The sequence below is a fragment of the Ailuropoda melanoleuca genome, chromosome 10 (genome assembly GCF_002007445.2).
Source record: "Ailuropoda melanoleuca isolate Jingjing chromosome 10, ASM200744v2, whole genome shotgun sequence".
In the NCBI taxonomy this organism is placed as follows: Eukaryota; Metazoa; Chordata; class Mammalia; order Carnivora; family Ursidae; genus Ailuropoda; species Ailuropoda melanoleuca.
The window spans coordinates 1,684,191-1,709,543 of record NC_048227.1 but is presented as its reverse complement, the minus strand read 5'-3'; the positions used below and the strand labels follow the sequence as shown (position 1 = coordinate 1,709,543).

Below are 25,353 nucleotides of genomic sequence, written 5' to 3'. Positions count from 1 at the left end.
GGCCCTGGTGGGAAGGGATGAGGGAGGCAAGGGGGACAGGACAGAGACGGGGGCTGAGGCCCACATCAGAGGGAAGGCCAGGTCTCTCTCTGTAGCCCGGTTTCCTTGTATACACACGGTCTGCAGGGACTGGCCCAGGGGTTCTCCACCTCGGGGTGATTCGGGGCTCTGGGAGACGTTTCTGCGGTAAGGCAGAAGGAGTGCCTCGCGTCCGTAGAAGCCAGGGTGCTGTTAAATGCCCTACAGCTTATAAGACAGGCCCCAGACAAAGAATTTTCCAACCCACCATGTCGAGGGGCAGAGTGGCCCGTGAAGTGACTGGGGCGCTCAGGGTGGCTCTCCCGCCATGCCCCGGGTCCCCGCCAGGTAGGCCCTTGCCCGGCAGTGAGGGCCCAGGCGCTGCTTGCTCCTGGCTCCTGCAGGAGGTTACGCGAGGGCAGAGGATACGGTGGGCAGGGCTGCTGGGACAGTGCGCCCGCCCGGGAGCGGAAGGATGACACCGGGGCAGCTAGTGCCGCGGCCTTGGCAGAGCTCAGTGGGGGCTGGGGGCCGAACGCCTGTGCTGTGGTCCCCGGCTTGAAAGGGGCGGGGGCGGCCAAGCTGGGCCCTGTCACCCCCCTACCACCCCCAACCTCCAGGTGGTTCTAGGCCCAGCCAGGCTGGGTTTGGGAAGGTGGCAGGGAGGGGCCTCCTTGAAAGCTGTTTGCTCAGCCGAGGTTTAATCTCCAAAACAGGAAGGCTTGTATTGACAGAAGCAGCAGACGGAACTCCCCAAACGCCTGCCAGGTTAAGCTCCCCGGGCCCCCCTCCTCCTGCCCCCACGCTGGGGGCCTCCGCAGCTCCTGCCCTCCAATCCACATGCTCCCACCCCCTCCCACAGCCCCTCAGCGGGACCACACTGTGCCGACCAGGCCTCGACCAGGCCTCGGAGAGAGGGCACCCCAGCCAGCTCTGCCAACTGCGGGGGGGGGCTGGGGGGGCAGGAAAGTGNGCAGGAAAGTGGAGGGGAAGGGGGGGCCCAGGGTGACAGGCTTAGCAGGGTGTGTCTCCTACTCTCGTTTTGCAAATGAGGAAGTTGAGGCTTAGGGAGGGAAGTGAGCTGGCCTGGGTCACGACGCGGTGGGGGGGGGTTCAGCTGCCCCCACTCCAGTTCTGGAACACGCTTGGGTCGGTGCTGACTAGCAAAGAAGCGGGGCGCAAGGGGTCTCCCAAGCGCCCTCCTGGCTGGCAGCCACTCCGCCCTCCCCGGTGTGCCCAGGGCGGGGACGACCTGGCTCCAGGCTGCCCAGGCCATAAATCTCCCCACTGCCAGAGGGAGCTCAGGTGCGGGCAGTGTAGGCAGCTCCGGGGTCCCTCTGGGCGGCCACTGCGCCTGACAGCGACGTCAGGCTGGCAAGAGCCCCGCAGCCCCTTTCTCTTCCCAGGCAGTTTACTCCATGCTGCCAAAGTCCAGCAGGCGGGGATAAAGCCAGCCTGCCCTCTGGACCGTCTTGAAGGCCACGGATTTCGTGGCCCCGGAGATGGGAGGTGGATCACAATTCCAGGCCTGTTCCATGCCCGGAAGTGCTGGCTCCCTGAGGTGTGGGCACTGAGGTCCTGGATGGACATGAGAGCTGGCCCCCAAACCCTAGAAACGGGCTCCTGGTCTGACATCATCCCTGCCTCCCTGCCTCCCCACTCTCTGCCTGGGAGGGCGGCCGTGCCCCCAACTTCCTCTGCCGTCCCCTCCATCCCAGCCTCCCCACTCAGCAGCTACCTCCTTGGAGAAGCTTTCTGGGTTCACACTCTCTTATCTCCTCCCGGGGTCCCACCCAGCCCCCCCCCCACATTCCGGCACCCAGAAACAGGGCTAAGAACTTGCTAGACAGGGCAGTAAGGGCTAAGGCCATTTTACAGGTAGAAGGCAGGGCCCTCCCCAAGGCCACGCAGCGGTGAGCGTGAGAGCGAGAATGTGTGGGCTCAAACCTCCTGTGGGTCCCCAGCAGCGCGGGGACTCCTGCAATCCTGCAGGGTGAGCTCCAGGACCCCCACACGGGGTCTGCAGGAGGGTGCGGTGCTCAGTTCCGAGGCAGGGGGTGATGGTGAATGGACTGCAGCCAGCGAAGGGCTGGCTTCCCCCCGCACCCCCCCCCCGACAAGTAGCTCCTGGCCGGGCCTGACTCTTCCTGGCCGCCTTGCAGTGCACTCCGAGGGCCAGGAAACTGAGCAGGAGCTGGGCATGCTGGGGGGAAGTTGAGGCTGGCTGGCCGACCAGCTCCAGGAGGGGAGGGGAGCAGGATGGCCTATGGGCACCTGTCCTGGTGGGGGAAGGGAGGGTCCCCAGGCTCAGCTTCGTCCCCAACACAATGTGCTGGTCTTAGGCAGGCAGTTTCTCGTCTCCGCTGTTCCTCCCAAACTTCAGGCCCTCTGTGGGGCTCTGAGCACTGTCCCCAGCCCTGGAGGGCTGGGTGCCCTGGGGCAGATCTTCAGCCTGGACCCTCCTCAGGGGCTGGCCCTGCCAGTCGTGGCCGCCCCCGCTCTAGTGTCATCCCTGCTGGCCACTGCTGTCACTCTATCCCAGCGACCCAGTTTCCCTCTTGTCTATGCCGGTGGGGTGGGGGGCCCTGGGGAGACAGTGTCCCCCTTTGAGGCGAGGGCGGCGGTGGATCAGATGTCCCGGGCGGGGCGTCTGCGGGCCAGGGGCAGGGGCCACGGCTTACAGTCTTCAATAGCCCGAGATTATGTTCCGTCCCCGGGGGCCCTGTTGTGTGGCCATTGTGACGGCGTGGGAATGAAGGCATTCTGGGCCAGACAGGGATGCACTCCCTGCCCACAGGAGCCCTGGCCTGGGGGCTGAGCGGGCGCCCTCCAGGCTCGGGGCTCGTGCAGGTACATATGACCGCGCGTCCCCACACGGTCTCCGGGAAATGGGGACTCCGGCCAGGGGGGCTGGGATGCGCGCACACTGGGGCCTTAGCCCCAGCCAGGCACCTCGTGCCCTGCTTGGGGACAGGTGCTGCTTCTCCGCAGCCCGGCGAGCAGAGCGTGGGCTGAGCTCAGGTGCTCTTCCGGGTCGGTGCCCGTCTGCACACACGTGCACGGCGGCCCTCCCGCTGCCCCCAGCTGCTCCTCACCTCTCTGCAGGCTTTCTTCAGTCCCTTCTAGTCCCTTTGGCGAACTGCTCCCCAGCTCCCAGCTCAGATTGCCAGGCCATCCTCTGCAGAGGGAGCCGCAGGTCAGGCCCCACCGATGAGAGAGCAGAGGTGGGGCAGGGAGAGGGGGCAGCCGGCTGCCACTTTCAGGAGCTGACCTCCAGGCCCGGCCTTTCCTCCCTGAAGCATCAAGTGTGGGAATGAGTAGGACTGTTGGAGGGTGGGTGGGAGGCCCCGCCCGGGCCTGAGGCCTGAACATGCTGCCCTTCCCTCCCCGTCCCCTTCCTCAGCTGCCGTCTGGGGACCTGCTGATCGGGGCCATGGTGCGCGGCTGCAAGGCTGCGGCCAGCCCCGCAGAGTCGTGCCCCGGACGCCAGCGCTCCAGCATGAGGCCGTGTGCACAGCTTCGCACATGTGCAGCGCCTGGGGGTGAGGTGCTGCACGCGTGAGCCGGAGAGCACACGGGAGCGTGTGCAGAGGACGCGTGGCTGAGCACATGCGCACACACACACGCAGAGGGGCCCCGAGGCCCAAGCCGGCTCCTTCCCTCCAGCACAGCTGGAGACCTGGAAGCAGGGAGTCAGCCGGGCTGACCTCAGCCTTGCTCCCCAGAGAGGCGGCCAGGCCAAGGTGGGAGGCTGAGGCCAGGGCGTGGCCCCGCCACACGCTTCCTGTCTGGCTGGTGGTGGCCACTTGGACAGAAGGTTGGCCCCACCAGGAAGGCGCTGCCGGAGAAGTGGGGCGTGTGGAGGCTGAGTCAGCTTCCCCCAGAGTTCATCCCAATCCTCTCCCAGCTCTTCCTCCAGAGCCTGCCCTGACCTCTGCTGCTCCTGCTGTCCCCATGGCGAGCTGAAGCCCTGGGCCCTCCCTCCCCCTGCCCCACAGGCCTGAGTGTGGCAGCCAGGGGCAGGCTGAGACCCTCTCGGGGTCCCCAGCACCCCCGGGCTGAGTCCCTACTTCCCTGAGAGACACAGTCCGCATGTTCCCGTTGCCCTCAGGAGGGGCTGGGGGCCACGAGACGGCAGGTGTGCTTAGGGGGGCACAGCCAGCCTGGAGGGATAGGGTGGGACACCGGGGAACCTTCCCCCTGTTTCGCGCCCTCCTGACTTTGGCAGCCACAAACCCTCCCTGGACCGCTGATCCCAGAGCATCCTTCTGTTTGGACAGTGACTCTGGGTCTTGCTGAGCCTGGTTCTGGGAGTGGAGGGGACTCGGGGCTGCTGCGTCCTCCAGGCTGGGCCAGGCCTCCCACCCCTCCAGATACAGAGAGAGGTTAGGGGCCCAGAGGGAGCCCATCCTGAGGTTGCCAAGAGGCAGGCACTGGGCAGACGGCTGGGGGCTCCTGCTGGGGAACCCTCAGGTCCCTCTGCCTTCAGAGTCCTCCCCTTCATGCCGCTGGCTGCATACGGAGGCTGCAGGCCCGGTGACGGAGCCTGGAGATCGAACAGAAGCAAAACAGACCCAGGCTTCCCCTCTGGGTTCATAGTACCCTGGGACCAGCAGAGACCGTAAGCACACAGATGTAGCTCACGTCAGGAGCAGCAAGGTAAAATAGAGGAAGGGGGCAGAGACTGAGCAGACCAGGGAACACGCTGGGGCTGGACAGTCAGGGAAAGAATGCGGGAGGCGACATGTGGGCAGATGCCAGAGGAAACAGCAGGTGCAAAGGCACTGGGGTCGACCAAGGCTCCCTCACCACTTGCTCACCCGTCATGGGGCATTCACGCGGCATATCCATGAGCTAGAACCATGTGGACAACGGATCCGATCTCCGAGGGAGGTCACATTAGGGAGGGCCTATCTGGGGTGGATGGGTGAGGGCTGGGCCGGCCACAGGGTGATGTCCACCCTGGAGGAGCTGAAACTCGAGGAAAGAGGAGAAGGAAGAAGGCTCCCTATCAGGGGGACCAGTCTGCGGGAAGGTGGCCTTTGGGAGGTATCCGTGGCTGGGCTGCAGGAGCTCCCAGCTGGTCCTGTGGGCCCAGGAGGCTGGGGCTGCTGTGAGCTCACCCCTGCAACTCACCTGGACCAACGGGCTGTGGACCCAAGTTGGGGCAGGAGTCTATGGGACTCGTGTCCTTGGAGGTTGTTGGGGGAGGGCTAGCCGTCAGCCCCCCACTGGGCCCCTCCCCCAGGCACCCAGTATGGGAGATAAGCCTTTTCACACCCCCTTCCCCCCATATCGGTGTCCTGGGATTGGTCTGACAAATCACTGAAAACTTGCCTTAAAACAGACACTCACCATCTTCCAGATCTGGAGGCCAGACGTCTGAGACCAAGGTGTGGGCAGGGGGTTCCCTCTGGACGCTCCTTTCCCAGCCTCTGGGCGCTGCGGGCCACCACTGGCCTACCCAAGCTCACGGCCTTCCCTCTGCATCTCTGCGTCCTCCCCTCCTTAGAAGGACAACTGTCATTGCATTCAGGCCCACCCTAAACCCAGGATGACCCCATCTCGAGATCCTTCACTCAATTTCTTCTGCAAAGATCCTTTCTCCATGGAGGGCACGTATTGCATGGTGCACTGGGTGTTATACGCAACTAATGAAGCACCAAACTTAACATCAGAATCTGGGGATGTACTGTATGGTGATTAACATAATATAATAAAATAAAATTAAAAAAAAAAAAAGATCCTTTCTCCAAAAAAGGACCCTTCATAAGTTCTAGGGGGTCGGACTTGAACCTCTCTTTTTGGGGAGCCACCATTCAACCCAGTACACCCTAAATGCCAGGGATCTGGGAGGCTGTGCCTTCCCTCACTGCCAAGTCCGAGCCTCCGCCCTTCAGAGCAGCCCCAGGCCATGGGGGCCCCCTGACATGGGTGAGTTAGGAGGGGCAGAGAGCCTGCCTGATGGTGGAGGCGGGGGTGGCCGCATAGAGCGTGGGCAGCCTGTGGTCCCCTCCTCTGCACAGGATGGACGGACAGACAGGACAGACAGGTGGCCTGCCTCTGTGCCCCTGGCCCGTTCTGGGGGTCCCAGGCACCTGCCTGGCACAAGGAGAGGGGCCCAGCACCCCCTCAACTCTCAGCGCTCTGCTGGGCCTTCTCACTAGAGAACATCTCTGTCTCAGCCTCAGGTCTGGGCATGAGCAGCGGGCAAGTGGCCACCAGGCCCGGGCCAGCCAGGCCCCGTACCTGCCCCCCCGTGATTGCCCCAACAACCGGAAGGCGCCTCCCGTCTGGCGATCACTTGTGCCAAGACAGGGGCTCACCTGACCCTCCAACACGTCTTGTACAGCATGTGGGCCCCGGTGCCACCTCCCCCAGCCAGGGGCTGGCAGGGCCAGACCAAGGCCAGGTCCGTGAGCCCCGCGCAGACGGCGGCCTCCTTGGCCCCGAGCATGGGCCCCACAGCGGCGGAGCCGGGAGTGCTAGGGTCAGGGTTGGGGTGAGCCCCGCTCCGGGTGCCAGCCGCCCGTGTGTGAAGTGGGGTGATGGTCCTGCACGCCTGCCTTGCTCCCAGGAACCCCAGTGTCCCTGCTCACAGATTCAGAAACTGAGGCCAGAAGGTGCCCGGCCTCGTCTCCCGAGCCTAGCAGAAGCGGGTCAGGGGGCAGACCCAGCTCCAACTGGCCCACCACCTGCTGACCTGCTTCCTCCCAGGCCCTCTGGGGGCAGACGGTGGGAACGGGCCACGGCTCTGCCTCCCAGCCCCCGGTGGCTGCCCCCTGGGAGGCCTGGTCATTGGGCTCAGGTGTCCCGCACAGCCGGTTCCTCTGCCTCTTCCCGTCCTCGCCTCTCTGGAGCCAGAGGGAGGGTCACTCCCCAGGGGCCGCCAGTGAGGACGCCGGGCAGGCGGGGTGGCCGTCGGGCTGTGGGCGGGCTGGGCCGCCTCTGATGCCATCTCCAGATGTCCCAGGAGGCTGGGCCGCAGTGTGTCCGCAGTGAGCCCTCCACTGCCCCTTACAGGACCCCTGGGCCCACCCCCCTGGGCCGGCTCTGCAGCCCCCGGCCTGCTGTGGGTGGGGGTCCACCGGCTCAGGCGAGGGGCGGAGGCTGCAGCTGGCCAGGTGGGTCCTGAAAACACTCCCCTGGTGAGGGGCCTGCCCTCCTCAGCTGCCAGGTCATTTTGGGGAAGGGTCCGGATCAAGACTCTATTTTGCAGGAACTGGAAGGGAGGTGCGACTAAGTGGAGGCCCCACAGCCCACACTGGGTGCTCCAGTGGCCACTTCCCGCTTCCAAGTACATCATACCTGCCCTCAGTTCATCTCTGGCCGGTTAGTGTGGGGAAACAGGCTTGCTCAAGGCGACTCCACGTGTTTATTCGCCCCTGGGAGAACACGACAAGGCATTCACATCTTGGCTCTGCTTAGTGTTAGCTGGGTGACCTCCGGGGAGTCACATGATCTCTCTGTGCCTCAGTTTCTCCCACTGTAAATTAGAATAATTAGAGGGCCCGCTCCAGGGGGGGTGGTGAGGGCCGCGTGAGCCCCTGCACACAGCCTGGCACGCAGCAGGGTAGTTGCCACAATGGCCACTGTCCCTGCCAGCCCTTCCTGCAGCACCACAGACTCCGGAGCCCCATCACTGGGCCCAGACATGGAGTTATGCTCAGAGGATGTTTTTAAACCACAAGCGGAAGTTTGAGCCCAGACCTGCCTCATTCCAGAGCCGTGGCCTCCCCGGCTCTGGTTCTCCAGCGAGATGCCCCCCACCAGCCCCGCACCCCTCATGGGGTTTCTCTCTGCGTCCTCACAGTCACGCCCTAAGGGGTTGCCACAACCTGCATGATGCCAGTCGGGAAACTGAGGCTGGGGAGGGTGAACCTCGGAACAAAGGCACCCCAGGTTCACTTGGTGCCAAGGAGCCATCAGGTGGGCCGGGCAGGGAACTGAGGCCGGGGGTTAGGAAGACAGGAAGGCAAAGTGGCGGGCGGGGGGCCCCCAGCCCCTGCAGGCACGGAGCTGAGCCTGCTCCCAGGTGGGCGGGCCTGCCCCAACTTGCGCCGACCAGCACTGCTCCGGGCCTGGGCACCCACACAGCAGCAGACCCGCGTGCCCCCCGAGGGGCCTGTGCCAACCTCCATGATCGGCCTAGCAGGGTGGGGACAGGCGGGACAGCTGTCTCTGCCACCTCCACCCCAAGCCTGGACTGGGGAGGGGGAGGCCACCGCAGCCGGTGCGTGCCCCCCAATGCAGCCGCCGGGGCAGCGGGAAACCCTGCCCGTGCCCGCACCTTGCCCTCTGCCACGCTGTCCTGCGCAGAGGACGCAGAGTCCACGTTGCTCCAGTGGGACCACCATTCGTTCCTGCACTCTCTCATTCATTCTGCAGGGCACGGGTTCTCGCTGGAGGGCGTCAGGCAGGTCTTCTGTCCTCTCTGGGCTGTGATGGCTCCCAGATGGCAAGAGGGGCCAGACCCCCACGCTGTGTCCACTGAGGGCCCCTGGGAGGGGGGGACAGCCACAGTCCCGGACAGTGCAGCCAATGGAGCCCCCCTGGCCTCCCTGCAGAACTCTGGAATCTCGCTCTCGCCCACGCGCGTGGTGGACAGAGGCTTCCCGCCGGTCCTCCCCACCTCCTCTTTCCTTCCTTCTCTCAGGACCCCCGGCAGTTCCTCCCCACATTGAGGGGCCCCTTGCTGCCCTGTGAGGCGGGGGCTGCCCTCCTGGCCGGCACAGCCTGTCCTGTCCCTGTCTGGAGGCTGGCAGGGCCCCCCCGGCCCCCCCCCAGCTGGCCTCTCTCGCTGTGCCCCACAGTGCACCTCCATGCCCTCTGAGCTTTGGCCTCACTCAACCCCATCCTTGCCCCGGTGTCCCCCCACCCCCGGCATGGCTCAGGCCTGCTCCAGATGGCTCCCACTGTCGGGGCTGCCCAGGGCCAGGCCCGCACAGGGCAGGAATCTGGGGAGCCCCCATGGCCCTGGCGGTGGGAGTGGGTGGCCCCGGCCTGGGCCTTGGGCCCACACAAGTGCCCTCTGCGTCCACCCCGCCGGGTGCACCGAGGCTCAGAAGGCAGTCACGGCAGTGGCGGGTCCCTCTACCAGAGGCAGTGGGGCCTGGCCATTGCTGCTTTGCCTGGTGACCTGGGGGAGGTTTCGGGGCCAGAAGTGAGGCTCCAGCCAGTCCTCCTAAGACAGTTTTCACAGTTGTAAAGTGGAGCCCGTGGCTGGCCTCCCTGCCTCAAGCAATTGCTGCAAGGCTCCAAAGAGCGTGCCAGCCTCAGCCTCTGTGCAGCACGGGGAGAGGGACAGGCCAGGTCTGCTCACCCCCGGACCAGGAGCCCCAGGCAGCGTCCGCTGGAGCCGGAGCCGCAGCTGGGCACTTCCTCGAAGGCACCACCGGTGTGAGCTCCTCATTGCTGGACGCACACACCGTGGGGACCACGCCAGGGACTGGAGGCCGGGCTGATGGAGAGTCCTGGAATCGGGACTCCGGGAGTCTGGCTTCTGAGGACAGAGGAAAGGTGTTCTCTGTGGTGAGATGCTGGGCTCAGTGAAAACCTCAAGGGTAAAGTCAGACCAGCCCAGACTTGGGACCTTTTCTGCTTCTCCATGCTGCATGTCCTTGGGGCTCAGATGCCCCTTCTCTGAGCTGAGAGCTGCCCAGTCTTTCATGCAGAGTGCCCACCGCCTGCCACAGGCCAGCAGCGCCTCTGGTGGAGCTGGCGGTTTGGACGGAAGGAGGGCGGCACATGGGGTCCTCGCGGCATGCTGGGAGGCACCAGGCTAAGGGGAAAACGGAGCCAGGCAGGCATGGGAGGCATAGGGCCCGTGGCCTCATGCGGAAGGTGACAGTCTAGTGGAGATATGAAGGGGGTCAGCTGGGGTGATGTCTGGGGAAGAATGTTCCAGACAAGAGCACAAAGAGCTGGAGCAAAGGCACTGTGGCAGGAATAGGCACATTCCTGGAACAGCACAGAGGTCGTGGCTGAAGTTGAGGGAACAGGAGAAAGAACGGAGATGAGGACCCCGGGCTCGAGGGTGGACAGACGAGTAGAGGACAGGACCCCCCATCCACTCCACAGGACAGGAGCTGACCACTTGGCAAAGGTCCCTTCCCGCCACTGGAGTTCCCAGAAGGGGAGGGCTGCAGACTTGGGGACAATGTCAGGGCCAAAGGGCCAGGGCCGGGGGCTGGATTTACGGCCTCCTCTGACCCCAGCAGAGAAACCAGCCTTGTTGGGCAAGGCCGAGTTACCGGCGACCAGCCTGGGGGTGGGACGGCCAGGATGAAAGCCCCAGAGAAAGGATTAGCCGTGGCCCAAAAGGCCACGCAAGGCGCCATGGCAACTGCGAGGCCAAGGAGCCCGCGAGAAAGGGGCCTGTGTTAACACCGGCACAGCCTTCCCAGTGGGGCTGGGGGCTTGTTAACCAGCTTACCAGGCAGCGCCCGGCCCATTGACATGGAAATCCAGACCTGCCATCCGTCAGCCCTGAAAGGGCCTGTCGGACCCTGAAAAGAAGCAGCGGAGGCAGGGGGGGCCCACTGGGCTGGCAGGGCGGGCAGTGGGCAGGTGCTGGGTCCCCGCCTTCCTCCCCTGCATTCCCGCACTGCCGGGCGCAGGCTGGGCCCGTGGAGTGGAGCCTCCATCCTTGTGGCTCATGTGTACGTGGTCCTGGCGGGGACACCCAGGCTTGAGGGGGACTGAGAGTTACCCAGCCAAACACCCACTGGACAGGGGGGCTGTGGGGCCCGGGGGAGGAGACCACCCCCACTGCCAGGCTGAGCCCTCATGCTGGCTCCGCCTCAGGCTTCAACTCCAAACCCCAGAGATGACCTGTCCCTGGCCATGCGACTGCCTTAGGCAGGGGCAGGGCCATGGGAAGCCTTGCCCTCAGGTCTCCCTGGCCCTCTCTCTGGGGCACCCTGCTTGCTGGCTCCTTCCACAGTGCTCTGGCCTCCATCTCCCCAGCCTCCATCCCGCTACCCCATGCTGGCTGCTCCCAACACCAGGGCGTCTCCAGGCCTCACACAGGCCCAGAAAATGCACCAGAGTGATCTGCCGAGCTAGGCCTCGGCAGGACACAGGGGCAGCAACGGGCCTGGTCTCGGGGACCTGTCTGTGCTTGGGAGTGGGGAACTCTGGCCAGGGATGGGGTGAGGATACAGCGCCCCCCACCCCAGAGCAGGAGGTCCAGCCTCTGGCTGAGAAGCCCCTTGCAAGCCGAGATGTGCAGNGGAGGGTGGGAAGAGGCTCGGCAGGTGTCTAAGCCCTGCTGACGGGAGATTACAGCCATCTGGAAGCCCCCTCTCTGCATGTCTCCACCCTCGGGCTCCGGGGGCAGGAGCCAGGGAGCTGGGGGCAGCTGGCAGCCTGGGCAGAGCGTCGGTGTCCCCGTCTGCAAAGTGGGGCAATGGAGGCGTGGGCACTGGGGGCTGTGGAGAGCCACGGGCAGGGGCTGCGGCCGGCCTCCAGGGGCAAAGCCTGCTCCGCGTGGCATCGGGCACACGGCTGTGCCTCCAGACCTCAGTCCCTCATCTGGGACACAGGCAGAGTCCTGGGCTCAGCCCTGTCCCCTCCGGGAGGTGGGGAGGCTCCCACAGGAGAAAGGAGGTGCCAGAGCCTGCCAGGGCGGGGAAAATCCAGGGAAAATGGGCCCAGGGGCTGTGGGGACCCCCCCCGGGCACCCACTCCTGCACACTGCGTCCTCCAGCCTTCTCCGGGGTGCTGTCAACCCCCAGGCCTCTGGCTCGGGTGCTCGCACACGTCACCCTCTACAGGTCACAAGCGGTTGGGGGGGGGAGCCCATGCACAGGGGTCTGAGAGCAAGCTGGCGCCCCAGCCCCCACCCCCGCCCCCCTACCAGTGTTGGGTTTCCTCAGGGCGAGGCCCCAGCTGCACACAGCTGGTGCGGGCTGGGGGGCCAGGAACTTGAGAAGGATGTGCCCCCAGAGCTACTGAGGAGGGGCCACAGGCGCCCTTCAGAGCCTTGGGCTGGGCTGGCTGGGCCTCCCCCTTGTCCTCAACCCCCCAGCTGCCATCTGCCTCTGTCCCTCCTCGGGGGAAAGAGGAGGGGCCGGCCCACATTCCTCTGCACATGGCCCCTCCCGGCATCTGGCCTGCCCAAACCTCCTTCCTTCCCTCGAAGGCCCTGTACCTGCTGGGAGGGGTCCCTCAGCAAGGCAGAGGCCCTCCCCCCCCAACCCCGTGTCCCTGAGAGCGCGCCTCCACCCCGTCCGTGTCCTGGGCACCCACTGCGTGCTGGCTCAGGAGGTCCCCCCTCCCCTCCTCACAACCTCAGAGAGACCCTGGAATTGGGGAGCACAGCGGGAGAGGGGGCCAAGGGAGAAGGCCAGCTGGGCAGCGGGGACAGAGGTGCCAGGACAGAGGACTGCATCAGATGGGCACCCCGGCCCCCACCCTGCACCCTGGGTGGCACGGAGGCCTTCCCCAAAGAGGCAGACAGACCAGACCCTCTCCCACGTGTCCTGTGTGCGTCCTGAGTGGGATCACAGCGGGAAGGAGGGGGTCCATGCCCTCGCTGGTTCAGGGTAACCGGGGGCAGGATGGCAGACCATGGGCCAGGGACAGGGGAGAGCGGGTCCCAGAGGCAGGCACAGACAGCCCTGCCAGGGGCCAATCTGCAGTGCCTTGTTCTCATTGACCCTTAGAGCACTCTGCACATCCCAGAGGAGGGGTGCTGGGAGCCAGGCCATAGAGGGGTGCATAGGAGTTTGCTAGGCAGAGAAGGGTGTTTCTAAACTTCTGTGTGCACCTGGCACTTCACTTAATCAGCCAACATCTACCGAGCACCACTCCAGGCACAAGGACAGAGAGCAGTCCAGGAAGGACTACCCCCACTTCCTCACAGCGGGAGGCTTTTGGCTGCTTGCTGTGAAGCCCAGGGATGACAGGAGAGTGAAAGCAAGGACTGAGCCACGCTGGGGCAAGGTTCTTCAAGGGGAAGCTGGCAGGCATGGGAGGACGGTATGTGCAAAGGCCCTGTGGCCAGAAGGCTAGAGTATACGACAACTAGATTAGAAGCCGGCACCCAGGGGCGCCTGGGTGGCACAGCAGTTGGGCGTCTGCCTTCGGCTCAGGGCGTGATCCCGGCGTTATGGGATCGAGCCCCACATCGGGCTCCTCCGCTATGAGCCTGCTTCTTCCTCTCCCACTCCCCCTGCTTGTGTTCCCTCTCTCGCTGGCTGTCTCTATCTCTGTCGAATAAATAAATAAAACCTTTAAAAAAAAAAAAAAGAAGCTGGCACCCAGCCCAGGAGCCGAGGGGCCCCACCACACCCAAGAGGGGACAGTGTCCTCCTACAGTTTGCAGGGGGCGGTCTTCCCCCTCTGTGTGCACCCCGCTGCCCACAACCAGGCATCCATTCGTGACAACCCAGAGCCTGGCATTGACCCAGAACGGGGGCTTGCAGTCAGGGCTGATGCTGGTGCACACGTGGGGGCGGGGGGGATGGCTGTGAGGGCCAATTTGTGCAGGGAACAGCCACGGGCACACAAGGACCCAAGGATACACAGTCACATACAAAGTCACACGATGGAGGCACACGGGGAAAGGGACTTGGCAAAAACACGCAGACATAAAGCAGGCCGCTGGCTTCCCGCGTCCCCTCTCCTGCATCTCCCCAGCGCACACCCCAGCCGCCATGGGGACCCCCTTCCCTCATCACCCTTTCTCTGGCTCTTCAGCAAAGCAGTTGCTCGAAACTAATTGAATTTTCCGCCTGGGAAGGGCCCGGGGAGGTAAGAGGGGTGGGGGCTGGGAGGAAGCTTGTTAACAGGTCTGCCCCTCCCCGACCCACCCCTGCTCCCACGTCCCCCCTTCCCCAGCCCCTCCCCTCCGCGCTGGCTGGGAACAATGGACAGACAGACAGGACACAGCCCCCACTCTGGGCACAGCCTGGCCTGCGCCCTCGTCCCGCCTGCCAGCCACGACCCCCAGAAGCTGGCGTGGCTCTCTGGGCCCTGGTACCCCCCTCTGCAAGGAGAACCGGGACTGGGGTGGGGGCATCTGAGCACGAACCAGACAGCGGATGTGGGGGCCAGCCTCTGAGATTCAGGACCCAACCCACTGCCCACATGGAAAGGCCAGGGTCCGGGTGCGCCCCCATTGCCGGCCATGGGCAGGGCAGCTGGGTGCTGGGCGCTGCGCGGGGCTGTTCTCTGGGGGGAGGAAGAAGCTTGTGAGGGCCCATCACTGCCCCAGAGCTTCCTCCTGACGTGCCCCTCCCAGCCCAGCACCAGCATTTACAGCGTGAGGCCTGTGTGTGTGCGCGCGCGCACGCGTGTGTGGGAGCGTGTGTGCGTGTGTGCGTGATGGGCAGGGGGCCTAGAAGGAGCAGCCTGGGGACAGTGGGGGCCTGCAACCCTCCCACCAGCCTCTCTCCTTTTCTGGACCCCAGGTCCCTCCATGGTCCGCACGTGAAAATGCCCCAAATGTGGGAGGAGACCCACCCAACCCCGTCCACTAGCCCGTGGCCTCACCAGCGTCATAGGTGCAGGGGAGCGTGGGGGTCACGGCAGCCTCAGGAGGACCATGAGGGGCCCACTGTTAGGGCAGGCCAGCTGGGGCAGGGACCCTGGGGGCTGGCCTGGGCACAGGATGGCGGGTTACTTCCCTTCCTCATTAAATAGCTGCCCCTCTGCCCCCCACCGCCGGGGGTCTCAGGAGATGGTGGGTGAGGGATCTTGGGCCCTGCTCTAAGGACAGGGGCCTGGGGAGTGCCGGAGCCCTCAGGCTTATCAGCATCTGCTTGGAGCTGTCCTTTGGGGCCGAGAGCGGGTGGAGGAGCGGGTGGGGACAGAAACGGGAGATCCTTGTCCTCGGAGCCCTGGAGTCAGGCACACACACAGAGCTCGGGGTCAGGGGTCTTTCCCGCGGCCCGACTCCTTCCCCCACTGGAGATGCTGGTGGGGGCTCCGCTGGAGCCGGAGCCCTCAGCAATGTGACCCGTGTAGACCCGGCTGGGTCCCAGACGCAGGGGTGCACGGGTGCGGGAGAGGCCACGGGGAGGAGGGGCGGGGGCGCTGGCACTACCATGACCCTGAGAGACGCCAGAGGCAGCCCTGCTGCCCGCCCTGCCCGCCCCAGCTCCCCGTGACCTCTGGGATGCCCGCCGGCACAGCCCACCTCCCTTCCTGCCCCTCCAGCAGCCTGGCCCACGAGGCAGGCACACCCCTTCCTGCCTGCCTCTCAGAGGCCACGCGCCAGGGGCCTGCGGCGGCCTCTCCGGCCTGCGCCGCTGGAGGCCATGGCGGGGGGGGGGGGGGGTTGCAGGGGCTCTGAGCTGGCCAGCGGCTATGGGGCAGGCTTGGGCCCAGGTGACCACGGCTGCCCTGCTGGGACCCGGGGACACGAAGCATCTGTCTCAGCCAGATCCTCACACCCCGCCACCCATGCACGTGTCCACACACTCAGCCGCGCACCCACACACCCACAGATACACACACCACTTGTCCACAGACACACACATCACACCTGTCCACAGACACACACACCCCACCTGTACACAGATACACCCACCCGCACCTGTTCCACAGACACACACACCACCTGTCCACAGACACACACATCACACCTATCCACAGACACACACACCACCTGTCCACAGACACACACATCACACCTGTCCACAGACACACACGCCATCTGTCCACAGACACACACATCACACCTATCCACAGACACACACACCACCTGTCCACAGATACACACACACCACCTGTCCACAGATACACACATCACACCTGTCCACAGACACACACACCACCTGTCCACAAACACACCCCACCTGTACACAGATACACCCACCCACACCTGTCCACAGACACACATATCACACCTATCCACAGACACACACACCACCTGTCCACAGACACACACATCACACCTGTACACAGATACACCCACCCACACCTGTCCACAGACACACATATCACACCTGTACACAGATACACACACCACCTGTCCACAGACACACACATCACACCTGTACACAGATACACACACCACCTGTCCACAGACACACACAGACCCCTCCTGTCCACAGACACACACACCCACACCCACGCACCCACGCTGTCAGCACTTCCTCCTGAGTGCTGCTGAGCCATAGGCCCTGACCACACTGCATCCTGTTCTAGAACCCCAGATGGGACTGGCCACCCCTCAACACCTAGGCAGGCAGAAGGAGGAATGCAGGTCCTGGGGGGCACCCATGGGGGTCACTGCCTGCCCTGAGGTCTCTCCTACTGGCCTCAAGGGTGCCCTCCCGGGAAGAGGTCCCTAAGGCCAGGGTGCGGGGCACGAGGGCAGAATCCTGGGCTGTCACAATACACGGCAGGGGCTCTGTGTCTGTGAGGCTCCAAGAGGAAAGATGTGGTCAGAGAGGGAGTGGAGGGAGCCAGAGATGAAGATACAGAGACAGCTGGATACAGAGACAGCTAGATACAGAGACAGTGAGAGACAGAGACAGTGAAAGAGACAGTAAGACACAGTGAGACAGAGACAGCAAGACAGTGAGAGACAGAGACAGCGAGAGACAGAGATGGTGAGACACAGAGACGGTGAGACACAGAGACAGTGAGAGAGTGACAGAGACAGCGAGACACAGAGACAGAGAGAGGGTGCGTGCGTGTGCCAAAGGTCCCAGCCTCTGGTTTGGGGTCCCCGTAAGGGGCCGGGAGCCTGGAGTCCCCTTGCTCCTCCCACTGGGGAGATAAGGGGGACGATGCTGTGACAAGCGTGGTTGTCTTGGCAGTTGAGGCGAGATCCTCCTCTTGGGGGCATTTTTTCCTCATCGAATCATCCTGGGCTTGGTCCAGGGCCCTCTCCCCAAGCCCTGGGTGACCAACACTCCCCCACGAGACGCCCTGAAGCCAGCGAGGGGTCTGCCGGGGCCTTTCCCACAGCCTCTCCTGGGACCCAGGGCTCACCCCCGCTCTGGGCTCAGGAGGGGCAGAGAGGGAGCACATGCGGGTCAGTGGGACCCACACGTCCCTGTGTCCCTGCAGCCATCTGTCCAGTGGGGCACTGGCTCCCTCCGCAGCCCCTGGGGCTGACGCCGGGTCTGAGCCCACAGAGCAAACGCCCCCGGCTCCATGGGGCCAGGGCCAGGGACCAGGAGGGTGGGCTGCGCCCCTCTGGACTTGAGAGCCCTGCTCTGGACAAAGGAAGCCACTCGTCCGTGGGGGGTGGTGACAGCTGCGTGTCTCAGAAAGGAGCCGTGAGGAAGAGGAAGACTGAGCCGGGCAGAGTGGGAGGGCTCGGGGCCCTGCCTGTGCCCCCCACACCCACCGTGACTCTCTGATCCTCCTCCCTTAGCATCCTGCCCCATGCGGAGGGACAGAGGGCTAGAAGGACGCTGCACCAACAGATGGGCAGGGGATGGAAAGCGAAGAGGGGAGTTGAGTGATGAATGGAAAGACGACGGCTGGCTGGCCGGCTGAGCGGACAGGCGGGCAAATAATGTACAGGACGGTCGAAGATCGGAAAATGCACGAGCAGACGAACAGACAAATGGAAGGATGATGTGGAGGCAGAACAGAGGCTCCCAGAAGATGTCTGGGTCCTCCTCCCTGGGACCTGTGACGACGTCACCTTCCGCGGCCAAAGGGGTGTTGAAGGTGTGGTTCGGTGAAGCTAGAGAGGGAGGGATTACCCGGGGTCCTGTGGGTGCCCCCCAGTGCAATCATGGGGGTCTTCTGAAGGGGGATGGGGGGCAAGTGCTGCTGGCCGCTGTCGCTGGGGGGGTGCTCTTGCAGCCTCTGAACCTGGGGCCGGCCCTGAGCCGAGGACGCGGGTGGCTTCGAGAAGCCGGAGAAGGCAGAGCCGCCAGGAGGAACACGACCTTGCGGATGCCTTGACCGCAGCCCGTCGGCCCCGTCTGTGCCCCGGACTGTGAGACAGGACGCCTGTGTTGTCTGAGAACACCAAGCTCGCCGTGCTGTCGTACAGTGGTGATGGCAGACCACACTGACGCGCACAGGGACGGAGGGTCTGCGGACGGGGCTCATGCCTCACATACTCACATGGACCCAGTGCTGTAGGCTGCAGGGGAAGGCCCCCCGCTGGATGGCAGCTCAGACACCCCAGCTTCCGAGATAACCACACGGCCCAGAACTGAGCAGCAGAGCCTAACGGAGAGGGACAGAGGCATCCAGAGACATCCAGAGGCCGTCTATCGGTCGGTCACCCAGTCGAGGCCGACAGGGACCCAGGTGGCCCTTGTGTGAAGGGTGGTCGGGGTGCTGAGGGCGGGTGCATGAAGGGAGCCCCCATCTTCTTCCTCCCGGGATCCTAATCCGACCAGTGTCTCTGCACCTGGGAAGGTGGCCTGGCAAGTGGGGAAGTCAGAGCCCCGCGCGGCGCCTCTGCTGGCCAGGCCAATGCCACAGACCCCATGTGCCTGCCTCAGCCACCTCCATGGTGCACGCGGCTCGCTCACCTCCACACGCACACCTGCACACACACACAGTCACCCACACATCCGTGTGTACACCATGCAGGGGAGGGGATCTGTCCTGCTCTGCCTTCAACCTGTGACCTTGGCCAAGTCCCTGGCCCACCCTGGGTCTCNGTTGGGGGCGGCAGGGCGGGTCTAGCAGTCAGGGGAGCTGAGGCCAGGCGTGGGGTGGGGGTAGGGGGCGTCCTTCCTGGCCCTCACTCATGTTTCTGACCACCAGGCTTCCTCCCCCGCACCCCTCTGGGGAGGGACTGTAATTAACTTCTTCCTGTTCAGATCAGGAGTCCGTTTCCAAAAACATATTTCGAAGGATTATTTTGCAAAGGAAATGTTTTTGAAAGAATCTCGTGTCCGTCCCAGCCCGGGGAAGTGGCAGCAGTAGTCAGAGCTCAGAGGGGGAGCAGGGGTGGGGGTGACCCGCGTGGCCTGGGTGGCCGGACTGAGCTGGTAAGCCGGCCCTGAGCCTGTCTGGGGTGGGGAGGCCAAGGGCATGGTGGGAGGAGGGTCTCCACTTGCTCCTGCCCACTCTCTGCCCTCTGCCTGCACCAGGCCCCCCACTACTGAGCCGGGGTTGGGGGCGCGGCTTTTGAGGGCCTTCCTGCACCTTTTCACTGGGGAGATCAGCTCCCCTGGAAACCCTCTGCCTGCTCCCTGACCACGCACCCCGGCTTCCCTCTCCATCAGGCCCTCTCCTGCCCCCGGAGGCACCCCGGGCTCTGCCCAGCCACCCTGGCCTTCCCCCAGGACGGCTCCCTGTTCCCCAGGGGTGGGCGTCCTCCAGCCAGGGTCATGGCCGCTGTGAGCCCAGCCTGCCCTCCCGTGTTCCACTGCTTCCTGGGGTACCTTGCGGGTACTCCCTTCTTGACCTTGGCCCTCGCTCTGAAGTTCCGTGGAAGGCCCTTCCTAACCACAGGAGCTAACATGCAAGTGGTTTCTCTATGCTTGTCTTTTCTATCCTGAGAAACATGATGCAAAGTTTCCACCATCGCCTGTGGGGGGTCAGGGGGCAGTGGCTGGGGGCCACTGAGCAGCCGGCCGGGCCTTCAGTAGGAAGTGGCTCTCTTCTCTGGGATGGGTTGTGGTCTGGGGGCTCCCCAGACCCTGCAGACTCAGGACCAGTCCGGGGCTGCCCATCTCCCCTCTGCCCACATGGCCTCAGTCTTCCCCCTGGCCTCTTCCCTGTGTCCACTGTGGCCTCCCAGCCCCCAGCACACGGACGGCGTTCAGGAGGTGACTGTTGAATGCATGGGTGGGTCATGGAGACCTGGCTGGGGGACTTGTAGGAAAGACACTTTTGTCTCAAAAGACCACCCCTCAGTTTCTTGTCCCAGAATCCCAGGCTGGGCCCTGCGTCGGGGAGGGCCAGGCTCCCCAGGCAGCCCCTCTCTGCCTCAGTTTCCCTTCCCAACCCGCCTGTGCTGGTGCCAGCCCAGCGTGGCGCTCCTCGGGCTGGGGAAATTCCACAGGCCCGGCCACTGCTAGCCACGCTGGTCAGAGGGCAGTCCCAGCCCTCTGGGGACCCAGCACTGGGGGAGAACATTCTGTCAGCCTGCTGGCCAGCTGGGAGGGTGGTGACCGAGCGTGTGAAGGCCACTGAGGGAAAGGCGCCTGGCCAGCCACGTCCTCGCCTGCCACTCATATGCTGGTGTCCTCGGACACGTGCCGGGGCCTCTCTGCCCCCGTGTCCCACCTGGGAAAATGGGGGGCACCGAGGAGATAAGCCCTGTGGGGGCCAGAGTGGTCACGTGGGGCTAGTCCCTGGCCTTGCTTCTCCACCCGGCCCCGCCTTCTGCTGAGCCACCCCCCCCACGCCAACTCGGGGGTGCAGCCCCTCCGTCCTCTGAAGGCCCGCTGTCCTGGAGGCGCTGACAGGGCTCACTGCCACCCTCCCCCCGCTGCCTCTGCCTCTTCCCTGACCCGACTTCTCCATGCGCCTCTCTCTGTGTCCCTCCCCCTCGCCCCGTCCTCATTCCCAGCCCCCAGCCATGGGGGCTCAGTGGTGCTCGCAGCCCTGGGTTCCGGCACTCCACCCCTCTGCAGATGTCCTGGAACTGGTGTGAGGTTATTTTGGGAGCTGGCGGCTCCCCTGGGCCTTTCCCGAGAGTCTTGGCGGGAGCGCTGGAAGCCAACAGGGGTCAGCCTGAACGGGAGGGGGCATGTGGCGGCGGGCCCGGACTGGGCTGTGAGGACACAGCGCACGGCACCGGCCTCCTGGTGTCTGGGGCGGGGAGGGGGGCAGGGATGGGGGTCTCCCTGGCTGAGCTGGGCCTGAGCCCACCCGAGAGGGTTCTAGAGTGGGGGCAGACCCAGACTAGCTAATTCTCCACCAGACAGCCCTGCCCTTGGGTGGGGGGAGACTGGAGGCTCTTCACGTGGCCCCAGCCTGTCGGTCTCACAGATGGGCCTCCACTCACCTCCATGACCTCGCCTCACACTACCCCTGCTCCCACACTCCAGCCACGCCAGCCTGCTGGTTGCTCCCAACTCAGGACCTTTGCACCTACTGTTTCTTCCACCTGGCTCATTCCTCCCACATCTCCTGGGCTGGGTCTTTCTCAACATGAGGTGTCAGGGCAGTGGTCACCTCCCCTGAGAGCGCCCTCCCCTGAGAGCGCCCTCCTAGCTCTGGCCCCAGTGCCCCCACCCTTCCCCTCTTCCCCTCTCCCTTCTGCACTGTTCCATAGAACTGGAATGCAAGCCACAGATGTGATTTGACATTTTCTAGTAGCCATGTTAAAAAAAAGTGTATAAGGGGCACCTGGGTGGGTCAGTCGGTGAAGTGTCCAACTCTTGGTCTCAACTCAGGTCTTGATCTCAGGGTGGTGAGTTCAAGCCCCGGGTGGGGCCCCAGGCCGGGGTGTGGAGCCTACTTAAAAAAAAAAAAAAGTTTTTAAAAACAGGTGGAATTGATTTTAATAATATATTTTATTTAACCGACTATATCCCAAAATAACTTCATTTAACACGTAATCAATATAAAAATTAACGAGATTTTTTTTTTTTTTTTGCACGGAGTCTTGTAAAACCCATTTCAGTGGTTCAGTGGCTTGGTGGGTACGTGTGCTCAGTACCCACCAGACCAGACTGCCCAGCTCTATGCTGCTGTCCTATTTGACTTTCCTCCTAGCCCACTCACCATCTAGAATGTTCCATGCATCTGCCGTAGAGCTATTGATTACCGATCTCTCCCACTGCAACACACGTCCGTCTGTGTGGTCTGCGCCCCTCCCCGTGCGCCTCACCCCCACCCGGGAGGGGCTGCGCCTCCAGGTCACACGGCAGCACTCTCTACACGCTGGGGGCTTGAACCCACACCTGGTGTCCCGGGCTCTGGCTCGCGGCCGGGGGGAGGCCCTGGGGTCCCCAAGGCTGCAGCGCCTCGTCTTCAGGCCACCTGCAGCCCAGCCCCAGGATCCCCACCCAGCCGCTTTCTGATCTAATCGGATTCCCGGCTCTCCCTTCCTCGAATCCCGGCTGCTACGGCTGTGTGTTTATAAACGTCTTATCCCTGGAGGGCGCGGAGTCCAGGTCCCATCTGGAGAAATCATCGCAGCACCCCCCCGGACCAGATGTTCACCCCCAGCCCCGCCCCGCCCTGCACAGGGCCTCCCACGGGCTCCTGTGCCTGGCCCAGGGCCTTGAGACCCAGACAGCCCTTTGGGAGGCCATCCGGGCTAGTTGAGCTCCCTCGGAGATGGCTCCCATCCTGGTTCGCTCACTGCTGTTGTCACCCAAGAGGGTCCCCCAGTGCCAGCCAGGCCCCGACCTCCCCTAGCAAAGGCCACTGGGGAGCCTGGTCCCTCACCTGGGGCCTCCTGAGCCGCCCACTGAGGGATTTTATGGCCTCTCAGGCACATCCTTGGGACTGGGCTTCCTAGCGACCCCTGGAGGGTTGTTGGTACAACGACCCACCAGGACACATGCTCAGTGGTCTCAGTCTCCCCGTCAGTGAAATGGGAATGGAGACGCTTGCCCAGGAGGGCTGTGAACAGCTGTGCACGCACTTTGAAGACTGCAAGAAGAGCGAAAGAGCCTCATTGCGGGAGGCTCTGTCCTGCCCTGAGTCCTGGCCCCACCCCTGAAGGGCTACAGTTAAGCAGGAGCACTCCCCCACTCGCCACCTGCCGCAGGGACCTGGGTGCATACACCTCCCCTTAGAGCCTCAGTTGTCACATCTACAAAATGGGACGTGAAACAGAATGGGGGATAGCGCTCCCCTCCCAGGGGTTTGTGAGAACTTGAGGGTTAAGCCTGGCCTGATCGGGGGCTCTCGGTAGACATGGGTCCTGCCATCCCTCCAGGAGAGCCTCTGATTTGCCATCCCAGGCTCAGGCCCGTCAGGGAGGGAGAAACTCCAGCCTGCGCAAAGTGGCCTCTCCAGTGGCCCGGACTGCCCAGAGCCCCACCTTCGTGTCCCCTTTGGTTCAAGGGCAGCCTTGCTTCTGTCCCCTGGCCGAGCATCTGGGCCGCGCCCACGATCCCACAACCCCAGATGGGGACACTGAGGCCCAGAAAGGGGCCTGTCAAAAGCAGGCGGGTCTGCTTTGATCTGTAGGGCGTGGGGGGAAAGGTGTAGAGCAGAAAGGGCAGCCCTGCAGGTCCCAGCAGAAGGGAGGCCAGGCCACGTCCACTGAGCGTCCTTCGGCTGCTGCTGGCCAGCCCATGCCAGCAAGAGGGGTGGGGTCAGAACTGGCAGCACCGGCCTGGGGTTGGCTCCATGAAAGCCTTATCGCCCCCAAATGCCCCCAAGCGAGCAGATTCTCTGGGTGATAAGAGACTCAAGGGCGGGAAGCAGGAGACACATGGACAATGGCCAGCCACTGGGTGGGCGGCTTGGCCAGGAACAATGCCAGGCCAAATTAGGGGAGGGGAAGGTGGCGCCTGGCAGGGGACCCTGGAAGGGCTGGACCCCAGCCAGGCAGCAAAGGTGGGGTGGTGACGTGCCTTCCCCAGCCCCATCCCTGCCCTTCACTCCCACAGCTCTGCCCTCCCCAGGGCCTTTGCACATGCTGTTTCCTTTGGGGCCACACTCTTCCCCCCACCCCTCCTCCTCTGGGCTCAGCTCAAAGTCACCTCTTCTAGGAAGTCTCCCTAACCCGCTGATATCAGGCCAGGCCCCCCCGGACAGAACTGTCACACACCCCCCGATTTCCCTTCAGAACCTGATAATTGGATAATGTAAGGATGGATTTATCATTTAATGCCTGCCCCCCACCCTCAGACACTGGGAGCTCTGCAAGGGCACGGACCGTGTCTGCCTGTCTGTCCGTGAACCTCTCAGGACCACATCGTAGGTGCACAACAAGCGTTTGCTGAGCACGTGAACAAGCAGCAGGTTGCTTCCCTCCACCAACGAGGGGCACGCGTGGCAGGCACCGCACTGAGCGCACCGTAGAAGTAATCGCCACTGTAGCCACCGTGAGCTGAGCTCCCCAACCACCCCCACGTCTCCCTGCCCTGGGCCTGGGGACCTCCAACCACACCGAGTGAGAGAAGGGGCCCCAGGGCTCGGGTTCAGACCTGCCTCCTCCCTACTGACCCCGGAGGGTACTAGGCAGCTCCTGGCACACAGCAAGGACTCTGAATGGCCCGGGGTACGGTGACCCCTGCCCTGAGTGATTCAGAGGAGGGAGAGCCAGGAGGGCTTTATGAGAGATGGAGCTAAGCTGTGAGCAGGTGGGACTTGGGGCAGGTGGTGTCTGGGCATGGCTGGTAGAGGATTCCAGAGGGACAGGCGAGGGGGCACCAGGGAGTGGGGGACCCTGCCGTCCTCGCCCCGGAGCCTTGGGGTCCTGGTCAGCCCCAGATCAGCCCCTCCCAGCCTTTAGCAGGCCCTATGAGGGGCCTCCCCGGGGCTCCTGGGCCTCAGTCTCCCCATCTGGGCAATGGTGGCATGGTGCCTCCTGACTGCCCTCTGCATGCTGGGTTCAGTCCCACTGCTGACCCAGAATGCACACTCACGTCACAGCCCCAGCAGGGAAGAAAAGAGCCAGCTGCTACGTGCCAAAGGCTGCCAAGCCCCCAGCCAGGGGGAGAGCCGGCCCGAGGCCGTGTGTCCTGGTTCCAGCGCTGCTCCTTGCCAGGTGGGGGCTGAGACTTTCTGTGCTGACCTTGCCATCAGCGAGCAGTTCCAGATGTGGGCCGGGGATGGCAAGGGGGTCGTGGGAGGGCTGGCTTGAGAACCCCAATGACCCGGAATCACCCACAGCTGGGCCAGGCTGGTGCTTGCCCTGGGTGGGGGGGGACACAAGTGGATGGGGGGGCTGAGAATAGCACTGGCCTGGGCACCCATGTTCTCACACCGCCACCCTCCTCAGGGCTCTGGGGGCTTCCTCCAGTCTGAGCCAGCCGGGGCACTGATGCCTGGCTCCAGGACGCGCATGGAAGGTGGGCTGCCCTCCCAAAAGTTGAGGTCGTGGATCCCCGAAAACTGTCCCGAAGGTGTGTCAGATTCTTCCCGAGTCCACCCCCCGCTGCCGGGCCTGTTACCTCACCCTCCAGCACCCTTCTAAGTCCTGCTCAGTCTTCAAGACCTGCTTGAGGTGCCACCTCCTCCAGGAAGCCAACCCTGACTACCCCATCCCACCGGATGAGGGGCTGAGTCCCCGTGAAGGATCCTCAGCCTAGCTGGGTGGAGATCTGCTGCCTCGTCTCAGCCAGTGGAAGTCAACAGCCCAGGGCAAAACCACACATCCGGGAGGGGGCGGGGCGGCTCCTGGATGGGCACGTCTGCTCCCAGGGCCCAGCCCTGCCCGGCCAGCAATTCGGCAGGGTGAGGGGGTGTGGGGGGGCGGCTACTGCCCATGGCTGCCCCGACCCCTGCCTGGGGCCTGGCTGGGATCCCACCTGGACTCTA

At 64.0% G+C, this 25,353-nt stretch overlaps 2 long non-coding RNA genes across 13 annotated transcripts in view; both read right to left on the bottom strand.

The window, feature by feature from the left end:
- Positions 1–21,322, bottom strand: part of LOC105234482 — a 27,316-nt gene extending 5,994 nt beyond the window's left edge. For 2 of the 10 annotated variants that reach the window (XR_004628288.1, XR_004628295.1), the window contains exons 1-7: positions 21,256–21,317; positions 9,341–9,520; positions 8,309–8,518; positions 7,327–7,403; positions 5,374–5,525; positions 4,839–4,989; positions 3,114–3,311 (exon numbers count right to left, since the gene is read on the bottom strand). This is a non-coding gene — a long non-coding RNA (uncharacterized LOC105234482). Of the gene's footprint in view, positions 1–3,113; positions 3,312–4,838; positions 4,996–5,373; positions 5,526–7,326; positions 7,505–8,308; positions 8,519–9,340; positions 9,521–18,063; positions 18,169–21,255 lie in introns of all 10 variants that reach the window. The other 8 variants (XR_004628293.1, XR_853031.3, XR_004628290.1 and 5 more) reach the window with 8 other exon arrangements.
- Positions 21,311–25,353, bottom strand: LOC105234484. 3 transcript variants are annotated; one of them, XR_004628298.1, is made up of 3 exons: positions 24,987–25,353; positions 24,459–24,727; positions 21,311–21,363 (listed from the first exon to the last, which is right to left on the bottom strand). It is a non-coding gene; the product is annotated as an uncharacterized LOC105234484 (long non-coding RNA). The 3 variants fall into 3 exon arrangements; XR_002141396.2 differs by having other exon boundaries at positions 24,992–25,347; XR_004628297.1 differs by having other exon boundaries at positions 21,315–21,366; positions 24,992–25,349.